General features: G+C 37.2%; 1 pseudogene; it reads right to left on the bottom strand.

The window, feature by feature from the left end:
- Nucleotides 1-2,522: 2,522 nt before the first annotated feature.
- Nucleotides 2,523-3,340, bottom strand: LOC114493160 (annotated as a pseudogene).
- Nucleotides 3,341-11,710: the final 8,370 nt, after the last annotated feature.

Below are 11,710 nucleotides of genomic sequence, written 5' to 3'. Positions count from 1 at the left end.
CAAAAAATACTGGGTTGTATAACTTGTAACTAAGTCATCAAGATATTTCCCCAAAACTGAAACTGCTACTTCAGAGAGCACATGAATTCAAAAGATACCAGATATCTCACCTAAGTGGCCCTTAGAAAGGGTTATACTCCTAACCAGCAATGTATAAGATTATTGATTTCCTGACAACTTTATCAGCTCAATTTTCTTTTCTTTGAAGTCTTTGCCAATATTTTATTTTATTTCTTTGATGAATAATAAGGAGAAACATTTTGGTCATCATTTTCCTTTTCTTATAAATTGCCTTGTTTCTGTATGGGACAGTTGTAGGAAGATGCTGCTGCTGTACTATTAGCTGAAGGTCATGCCATTATTGCTCTTTGTTACTCAGTTGGTTACTCCTTCTCCAAGAGCAGACCTAAGGGGAGCCCTGACAGCTCCTTGCTTCAGTATCTTACACTTAAGTTTTACCTTGACCCTTGTACCAATGACCTCATACACCAGGCTTTCCAGTAACCTGGATCTCTCCATTGGCTTTCCTATCAGTATTGAATTTCAGCATGTTGAGTCCTGATTTCCAAACTGTTACTATTGCCAATTTCCTCGGTGCCACGCCAATTCTCCTGGCCTCCAAAATTTTAAATAGTGGGACTTTAAAAAATTTATTTTTCTTTTTTGGACCCAAATAAAATGAAACATGATTTAAAAGTTTCTTTGTTCACAGCATCTCACAGATTTTGTCCCAACACTGTATATCTACAACCATGACTCTAATTAAAACCTATCACATTCTTTCCAAATGACTTCTCTCAAGTCAGGACTAAAGAGCTTTAAATGTACAAATTTTTAATATTTTAAAATAACTAAATTTGTCTGGCACTTAATGGCATATGTGAACACATTAAGATAGAAAATATAATTAAATAAAATTATGTACTTAACCTCTGTGGGCTCATTTACAAACACATTCCTCCCTCTCTTTCCCACAAAGGTGAACATTATCCTGAATGTGTCATTTCCCATATATTTCTCATGTATTTTGCACATTTTTAAACTTTAAGTAAACAGTATCATATTCTATGTATTTTTTTTTGTTCAACACTATATTTGTGAGATTCGTCTCAGTGTATTTGGCTGTGGTTTATTCATTTTTTGTTGCATGTGCCATAGTTCACTTCCTATCCTGTTGATGGGTATTGAATTGTTTCCTGTTTGTTACCATTACAGACAATGCTGCTATGAACACTTGGAACCTGGAGAAGTTAACAATAGCAAATGCAAGAGTCTCTAGAAGTGGAATTGCTGATTTCACAGTATTCATGCTTTGATTTCATTAAACAATGCCAAATTCTCTTCCAAGATGGCTATATCAACATATTTTAAGAAAAGATTTTGAGTCCTGGCTGGGTAGCTTGGTTGGTTGGAGCATTGTCCTGTTATGCCAAGGTTGTGGGTTCAATCCCTGGTCAGGAGACACACAAGAATCAACCAATGTATGCATAAACAAGTGGAGCAATAAATCGATGTCTCTCCCTCTTTCTCAAAATCAATTATAAAAACGTTTTTAATAAAAAAGAAATTTTTTTGAGATTCCACTTGTATCACATACTGCCAATTGTTTTTCCAGACTCAAAAACTTTTACCAATCCTGGTATATGAGGTCTGTCTAAAAAAAGTCCAACCACTGTTACTATAATGAGAATGGTTTGCATGGCATTGATGTAACCTAGCAGCCAAGGAGCGTGGACTGGAATGTGCATGCATGAACAATGATGACTTCACTGTACTAGTCAGTGGGGGTGGCAGAAGCCATTGGATGAACATATGTACTGTCTGGCTGTCACATTCAAAATGACTGAGCAAGTAGAACAATGAATCTGCATCAAACTTTGAGTTAAGCTTAAAATTTCTTCACAGAGTCTGTGCTGATGATTTAGAAAATCACAGCTATGGGCAACTGGTGATTGGTAGCTTCATCACAATGCACCTGCTCATGCATCACATCTTGTGGAGAGTTTTGTTTTTTGTTTTTTTAAACATCAAATCACCCAGGTGACTAGCCCCTCCACAGCCCAGATTTGGTGCCCTGTGACTTTTCACTTCTCCCAAAACTAAAATCACCTTTGATAGGGAAGAGATTTCAGACCATCAGTGAGATTCAGGAAAATACAATGGGGCAGCTGATGGCAATTGGAACTCTATGAAGCCCCAAGGTGCCTACTTTGAAGGGGACTGAGGTGTCATTGTCCTATGTAAAATGTTTCCTGAATCTTGTTCAATAAATGTTTCTATTTTTCATATTTGCTGGATACCTTCTAGATAAGACTTGCATATAAAATAGTTTCCTGGTTTTAATCTGTAGTTATCTGGTTATGAATGAGGTTTTAATGCTTCATAAACTTATTACCAATTCAGATTTACTTTTCTGCAAAAATCCTCTTTCATTTTCCCCCATTTTTCTATTTGATTTTTCTCTCTTTTTCTGATTAGTTTTTAGGAATAATTTTTTATATTCTAAAGAGTAATTCTCTGGGTTTTTTTTTTTTCAGTTTTAAAGCACTCACTGTTTATTAGCTGACCAGATTACAAAAATAACCATGATAGATAGCTTAGTTCATCCTTCTAAAAAGCCTATTGATCTGATCTCCCCTGTTACCAGAATCCCTACCATCTATAAAATGGTCTTTGTCTTCATTCCACCTCATATAGAAGATACTTTGAAGCATTTTCTAATAGTATAGATCTCATGAATCAGATCCTCCATGCAGATGATGCCATATTTTCCAAGAGATGGAGCAAGCAATGTGTTATCTGTTAGGGCAATTTGGTTTTTTGTTGATTTTACCATAACCATGCTTGTAGATCAATCCATTTACTGACTTCAAGTTTGGGTACTCCCATGCAATATATGGTTCCACAATTCTCAGCATGTTAATCGAAGCCTTGCTGAGCTTAAAGAAGGTGATTTTGAATATCTGGCAAAGGTGAAGAAGCTGCAGCACCTTCTGGACATCTGGGCTCACACAACTGACACCTCTGATTCTGATGACAAATGCTAATTTGGGTTCCACAGGTACATAGAAGTTGGCAGCTTTTTTTTTGGCATCCTAGCAATTCGAATCTCAGTTCTGTACATCTTCCTTTATTCCTTGTGATAGTGCTTAGATTTTTCATAGATAAGCTTCCTCCATGCCTTTCAAAGCATCTTTTGGGCAAACTTCTTTCTCAGGTGCTTGATCTTCAGTTCCACAAAATTCCTTCACTTTTTCTAAAGGGTTCCTAGCATAGCAGGAACCTTCTTCTCTTCTGTGCTCTCCATGGTTCCAGCAGGAAAGCAGCTGTACTTCGTGTAAGTATTAAGTTCCTTCTTCTAGTTTGTGGCTTGTCTTCTTACTTTTTAATAGTAACATTATCTCTTGATAATCAGGTCTTAATTAGAAGGTAATTATCAATGTTTACCTAATGGGTTGAGCTTTTTATATGTTCCTTAAGAAACACTTTCCTATTCCTGAGACATAAAAATAATTTCTTCCAAAACTTTTGTTTTATCTTTTATATTTAAATTCTTAGTCTGCCTGAATTGATTTTTATAAATGAAATTTTTATTATGTTACTATTTATGCCTACATCATAGCAACCCTCTAGAAGATACTCAATATTTTCCATCTCTTTTTTCATTTTTTGATTTATTATTTTTTTAAGATTGTATTTATTTATTTTTAGAGCGGGGGAAGGGATGCAGTAAAACATTGATGTGAGAGAAACATCAGTCTCGTTCCTGCCCAGATTGGGGACCAAACCAGCAACTCAGGCATGTGCCCTGACCAGGAATAGAACTATCAACCTTCTGTTTTGTGGGATGATGTCCAACGAACTGAGCCACACTGGTCAGGGCTCAACTTGTTACTTTGAATAAATGTTTTTTAAATGCTTATTTCAAGCTAAATGCATTTTTTAGAAGCACTCCACAATACATTCTTTGTCACTGTTTATATGCTGCATAAGTTACCAAAAGCACAGTAAAGCCAACAATTTGCCACAATCAGCATTCAATTCTTAGGCTAATCATTAGATTTAGAGTGAGATGAGCTTTGGGCTCATATTGCAGATGTAGAGATATTTTTACAGATTTGACCTGCTAAATAGAAAAACTATGTAAAAATTGCTTTTGTGTCATCCTTTGAGATGAATTGGATATGCTACACCTTTTGAGGAGGAAGCATGGTTGTCATTTAATCATCATCTATTATGATGTCTAACTATATAGAAAATCAAGAATTTAAAAATTATGCTCTATACTTCATATTGTATACTTAAGTATGACCTCCTTAATTGAATATAGAGATATGTGATAAAAATACAGAGTCTCTCTCTTCAGGGTTTTCAGACCCTAGCAGCTTCTAATGCAACCCTAGGGGAAAGCCAGGGGCTGTCCAATGACTTGGCACCAGAATTAGCCCCAATGCTTAAGTCTCTGGGCTAGGTGGAGAGGGAGGAAATGAAGGCGGGATAGTAATAGGTAGTTGTAAAACACTTGAAGCTCCCTCTGCTGGAATATGTTACTAAAAGAGCAGGGTTCAAGGAAGTGCTCTTTCTCCAAGGTGGAAGGAATGGAAACAAATGGCTCTCTCTAAGTTAGCTTTGACACTAGGTTAAATGGAAAGCTTAAAACAACAGTAGGCTTTCTTCTATGGTTTTATGTAGAATTCATCACTTTTCCATTTACTTAAGGAATATTTGCCTTATGGTAGGAAAAAGCATGAACTTGATTTGTTAATTGACACCTTATAGGAGCAGCCTCAGGAAAGAGCACATCATTTTAGAACGCTGATGACTGACGATTAGTGTTCTAAACTTTTATTTATAGCCCAGACTTTTATTCACAGTGCAAGTGTTTGAAAGTCATCTAACTTCTCTGTACTCTGTCCTAATTTTAAAGTGAAGATGACATCTATCTCCGAAGTCCCAAACACTGTCATAATGAGAGAGCAAACAAGAAGGCAACAGATGAGAAAAAAAAACTTCCACAGTGCCACAAATGCTCATGGCTAAAATCCCAGAAATGGCTGGTAACCATGTTCCTTGATGAACATAGTGTTTCCTCCCAGGCACTCAGTCAGGCTCTGGTGATACAGTCGTGAATAAAGCATGTGCCTCACCCTTCCAGAACTGACAGTTTAACAGCCTACTGGGGAAGATGCTATAAGCATACAGACAATAACAATGAAACATGGCAAATCCTATGATGATATTTTTGAGGATTATAGAGACATAATTTTCTGGATTGATCAGAAAAGGCCTCAGAGAAAAGGAAGTTGTATTTGAGCTGGGACTTGACTGATAAGGTACTTGGCCAGTACATATTTCTTTATTTTTTTCTTTTTTATTGAATATATTGGGGTGACATTGATTAATGAAATTATATAGGTTTCACATGTACAATTCCATAATACATCATCTGTATATTGTACTGTGTGTTCACCACCCCAAGTCAAGTCTCCTTCCATCACCATTTCTCCCCCTATGCCCTCCTCCACCTCCCCTTCCCTCCATTTCCCTCTGGTAATCACCACACTATTGTTGTGAACATGACGTCCTTTTTCCTTTTTGCTTAATCCTTTACCTTTTTCACCAGCCTTGCAACCCCTCACCCCTCTGACCACTGTCAGTCTGTCTTCTATCAATGAATCTGTTTTTATTTTGCTTGTTAGTTTATTTTGTTCATTAGATTCCACATCTACGTAAAATTATATGGTATTTGTCTTTTTCTGACTGGCTAACTTTACTTAGCATAATGCTCTCTGGGTCCATCCATGATGGTGCAAAAGTTGAGATTTCCTTCTTTTTTTTATGGCAGCATGGTATTCCATTTTGTAAATGTACCAAAGCTTTTTTATCCACTTATCTACTGATGGACATTTGGGCTTCTTCCAAGTAATATATGTGCTATGACTCCTAGTATTTATGGGGTGGCCTTATGTAGTAGGTGTCCTATCAGATCCAGTGGTGCAGTCTCCTTGATCACCTGAACTGGATGGCCCAAAAATGTCCCTTGTGTAGGGTATGTGTAGGCCACCCCTCCTGTTGTAATTGAGCCTTGATTGCTATTGGCCCATTCATACATGGGATCAACCCTCAGTCTGGCTAACTGTGAGGCTCAACCCCAACCACAGCATGGGAGCTGCTGTGCAGAAGCTGACCACACAAAATGGAATTCCCTCAGCCCAGTTTGGTGCCTGCTGAGATGTCCCTTTGGATATGCTGCTGGTGAGTCTTATTGGATCCTCTTCTGATGTTGTCAGAAGCTGGCCACTGGGTTTGTTGATTCTGGGCCTCTTGGGAAGTTCTCTGGTGCAGACCTATGTCAGATGCTTCCTGTGACTGCCCCTGGGCAACCTGTTTTGACTTACAAGTAACCCATAGTTTGTGGATACCTCCATAGGCCTGGGTGCACAAGGGAAGGACCAACCTTTTCACCTAGGCTGGCTTTTACTAGCTCTGGGCCTGGGGACAGGTCAGCAAAATTCCAAAGCACTCTGATATCTGCTTTTGCCTGTCTCTACCTGATGGCTGCCTTTCAGGCTCATTCACTGAAAGAAACTGCCTGTATTCACATGGCTGTTTTTACTCAGCCCTCCCTCCACCAGAGCATAGGGTGAGTGGCTGTGATTGAAATTTGTGCATTGGCCCTTTAAGCAGCCACTTATCTCTCTAGCTGATTTCTGTCTCCTCCTGGTGAATGGAAACCCCACTGTTCTTCACAGCCAGATGTTATATGTGCACCTCTTCCTGGCTGTGGTGCTCTGGGCTGGGGATCCTGCCTTGGGGTTTAGAACCCACATTCCTCAGTGGGATCACACCTACACCTGAGATATTCCTCAACTGCTACCTGTGGGAGTGGGGCCAGCCCTTTTCACATCTCTGCCCATTTTGCCAGTTTCAATGTGGCTTCTTCTGTAAGTCCTTGGTTAAAAGACTTCTATTCAGCTAGTTATTCAGGATGATTAATCTATAATTTAGTTGTAATTTCAGTTTGATCCTGGGAGGAGATGAGTATGCCTTCTGCCTAATCTGCTGCCATTTTGAATCACATATTTCTTTTTAAAAATTGTTTACTTAGCTGTTATCAGTAGAAACTCTCTCCAAAAATGTTTAAACAATAAAATAATTAGGAGAAAAGAAAGTTAACCTAGGTGTATTTTATTTCATTGGAAGGCTTAACAAACCACATACTGATACAACTTTTGGTTAAATAAATCATTAGACTGAGATAACTATGCTAAAAGGGCATAAAACATAGTGGCTGATCTACAGGTAGAAATGAATGGAGTGGTACATTATCATATATATTTGTCATTGATACCCTACTTCTGAAAATAATGTTAAGCTTGGTAGTTCTTAGTTGGTGTATTGAAGATAATAATACTGATTTAACATTGATAGTGATGAGTTTTGTTCTTGCTCCCCCTTTGGAAATAAAGTCTATACCCTGTTAATAACTTTTAGATACTTGAATGCTAATCATTACATCTTATAGTCCAGGCATTTAGTCCTTGATAATGTCTTAACAAACATCTTCTTAGAGCAGGAAAATAATTATACCAGCAGTTGTGTATATTTGAAAAGGAGGAAAACGTTATTTTGCAACTCTTGAGAAAAATTTTAAAACAGAAAAAAAGGAAGACCTTAAATTAATAACTGAATTATATACCTTAAGGAACTAGAAAACAAAGAGAAAAGTAAACTGAGCAAACAGATGGAAAGAAATAATAAATGAATGGAATTATGTGAAACAGAGAAAAAAAAGATAAAGTTAAAGAAACAAAGTTTTTAAAAATATATTAATAATAGTACAAAGTGTAAGCAAAACTGACCAAGAACAACAGAAGGAAGACTAAAATCACAAATGAAAGCAGGGGCATTACTACCAACCTTACAGAAATAAAAGGATTATAAGACAATACTATGACAATTATATGCCATATAGGTATACATAACCTACATGAATGGACTGATTCCTAGATCCATCTCAACATCTAAATTTCTTCTATGAAGCTAGTATTATTCCGATACCAACAAAGACATCATAAGAGAAGAAAACTGTTTAAAACCACTATCTGTTGGTTTTGCAAAAATCCTCAATAAAATACTAGTGAACTGAAGTCACCATCATTTACAAAGATTATATACCATGACTAAGTGGGATTTATCCCCAGAATACAAGGGTAGCTAAACAAATGAAAATCAGTCAGGTTAGGGAGTCCTAAGATGTCAGAGGAGTAAGTGGAAGTTACACTAACCTCCTCCCAGAACCAATGTGGAATTACAACTAAATTGGAGAGAAATCATCCTGAATAACCAACTGAACAATTGCTGGAGAGAAGCCTTATAACCAGGGACAGACAGAAGAAACTAGTTCGCCACAACATAATAAAGGCCATCTTTTTCAGGTAGAACATGCTTCTCCAAGTGGCATCAGTCTGGGGGGAGGCAATAGCCCTGCCCAAAGGAATTATCCTGTCCCACTATGTGGGGCTGCTGGTTACAGCTTGAGGCTATAGTCACTGACCAGTTTAACAACTAAGGCAGAAAATACAAAGCAGCAGCCCAAATGGGAAGACAAAGAAGCACCCTCAAATAAAAAAACAAGAGAACTCTCCAGAAGAAGAACTTGATGAAATGGAGGCAAGCAGTTTATCAGACATAGAGTTTAGAGCAGTGGTCCCCAGCCATGGCCATAGACCAGTACCTGTCCAGAGCCTGTTAAAAACTGGGCCAAACAGCAGGAAGTGAGTGACAGGTGACTGAGCAAGCTTCACTCGCATTACTGTCTGAACTTTGCCTCCTGTCTCTCCTGCCCCTTGGCCCGTGGAAAAATTGTCTTCTGTGACACCAGTCTTGCGTACCAAAAAGGTTGAGAACCTCTGGTTTAGTGTAATGATTATAAGGATTCTCAATAGCATGAAAAAAGATATGGAAACCATAAAAAAAGGACCAATCAGAAACGAAGAATGCAATATCTGAGATACATAATACACTGGAAGGTATAAAGAGTAGGTTAGATGAAGCAGAGCATTGAATCAGTGATTTAGAAGACAAAGTGAAAAAAAAACCCACCCAGGCAGAGCAGCCAAAAGAAAAAGTAATTTTTTTAAAAAGGGAGAGCTTAAGAAACATTTGGGACAACATGAAATGTAGCACATCCACATCATGGGAATACAAGAAGGAGAAGAGAGTAAACAACAGATTGAGAATTTATTTGAAGAAATAATGACAAAAACTTCCGTAATCTGGTGAAGAAAAACAACACACAAGCACAGGAAGCTCAGAGAGTCACAAACAAGTTGAACCCAAAGAGGCCTAGACTGAGACAGATAATAATTAAAATGACAAAGCTTAAAAGCCAAGTAGAGAATCCTTAAATTCATAAGACAAAAACAGGTAATTACATACAAGGGAACACCAATTAGACTGTCATCTGATTTCTCAACAGAAACATTTCAGACCAGAAGGGAGTGGCATGAAATATTCAAGGTGATGAAAAGCAAAGACTTAAGCCAAGGCTACTTTACCCAGCAAGGCTATCATTTAAAATTGAAGGAGAAATAAGGAGCTTCCCAGACAAAAAAAAAAGCTAAAGGAAGTTTTTAACACCAAACTGATACTGCAACAAATAATAAAGGGCTTGTTTTAAGAAGAAGAGAAGAAGAAGGAGGAGATGGGAAGAAGGAGAAGAGGAAGAAGAATAAGAAGAAAAAGAAAGAAAGGAAAAGGAGGAAGAGGGGTGGAGAAGGGGGAGGAGAAGGAGAGAAGGAGGGAGAAAAAGAAAAAAAGAGAGGAAAATAATCTAACAATAATCACATTAAATGTGAATGACTTAAATGCTCCAACCAAAAGACATAGTGTAGCTGAATGGATAAGAAAACAAGGTCCATATCTATGCTGCCTCAAAGAGACCCATCTCCAATGGAAAAATACACACAGACTAAAAGTAGAAGAATAGAAAACGATATTTCATGCAAATGGAATGGGAAAAAAATCTGGGGTAGCAGTACTTACATCTGACAAAATAGACTTTAAAACCAAGGCTATATTAAGAGACAAAGAAGGATACTACATAATGATAAAGGAAACAATCCAAGATGATATAATCCTAGTAAACATTTATTCACCCAACCTAAATATGTGAAGCAAATCTTGATTGACATAAAGGGAGAGAGCAACAGAAATACAGTCATAGTCAGGGATTTTAACACTCCATTGACTTCAATGGATAGATCTTCCAGACAAAAATCAACAAGGACACAGTGGCCTTAAATGACACAGTAGATCAAATGGATTTATTTGATACCTGCAGAGGATTTTATCCCAATGCAATGGATATACATATTTTTCAAGTGTATATGGAACATTTTCTAGGATATATCACATTTTAGGACACAAAACAAGTCTCAATAAATTTAAGAAGTTTGAAATCATGTTGAGCATCTTCCCTGACCACAATGTTAGAAAACTAGAAATCAGCACAAGAAGAACATTGAAAAACATGCAAAGATATGGAAGCTAAATAACATGTTATTAAACAATGAATGGGGCAACAATGAGATCAAAGACAAAATCAAAAGATAACTTGAAACAAATGAAAATGAGGACACAACAATCCAAATCTGTGGGACACAGAGAAAGCAATCCTAAGAGGGAAATTCACAGCATTACAAGCCTATCTCAAAAAAAAAATAAATAAAATAAAAAACAAGAAAAAGCTCAACTAAACAATCTAACTTCACATTTAAAGGAACTTAAAAAGAACAACAAACAAAGGCTAAAGTGAGTAGAATGAAGGAAATAATAAAGATCAGAGCAGAAATCAATGAAATATAACAAATGATTTTAAAAGATAAGAAAGATCAATGAATCCAAGAGCTTGTTCTTTAAAAAGATAACTAGATGAACCACTCCTGGGCCTTGTGCAGATGGAAATATGGCAGGGCATAACTGGGGGACCAGCAAGCCTGAAGGAGACAGCCATAGACTGTGGATCACTTGTCGTCTCAAATGGGTTGCCTAGGGTGAGACAAGGACACCATCTGACATTACTAGGGGCTGATCCAGAAGGAACACAGTGGCAATCTGTAGACTCTGCTGAGATGAATTTTACTGCAGTTTTTATCATTATTTCAGTTATTTTTCTCTCCTGCACAGCTTTTTAACATTTTTTCCTTTTTCTTCAAGTTTGTTCCTATTATTTCACTTTTTAAATTTTAGTTTACTTCAAATCTCATATTTTATTCCTCCCTTCTCTTCATTTTGCATTTGTCCTCCTTATTTTTGTTTTAAATTTTATTATTTCCCTTTTTATGCCTTGTTTCTATTCTGCTCTCTTACTATTTCTCTTCCCTCTAGCCTCTCAAATACACATTTCTTGCCATTAGTCATCTAACATTCTTAGCTTCTGCATGGCCAAGGAAATCATCATCAAAATGAAGAGAACTGAGCATATGGGGGAATATATTTGCCAATGATACATCAGACAAAGGTTTAACCTCCAAAATATATAATGAACTCATGACTCAACACCAGAAAGACAATCCAATTAAAAAACAGGCAAAGAACCTGAGTAGACACTACTCCAAGGAGGACATACAGATGGCCCTTAGAGATATGAAAATATGCTCAACATCGCTAGCCATCAGAGAGATGAAAATTAAAACCACAATGAGAT

This window comes from Phyllostomus discolor, chromosome 1, assembly GCF_004126475.2.
Source record: "Phyllostomus discolor isolate MPI-MPIP mPhyDis1 chromosome 1, mPhyDis1.pri.v3, whole genome shotgun sequence".
Classification (NCBI taxonomy): domain Eukaryota; kingdom Metazoa; phylum Chordata; class Mammalia; order Chiroptera; family Phyllostomidae; genus Phyllostomus; species Phyllostomus discolor.
This window is presented reverse-complemented; position numbering and strand designations above follow the sequence as displayed.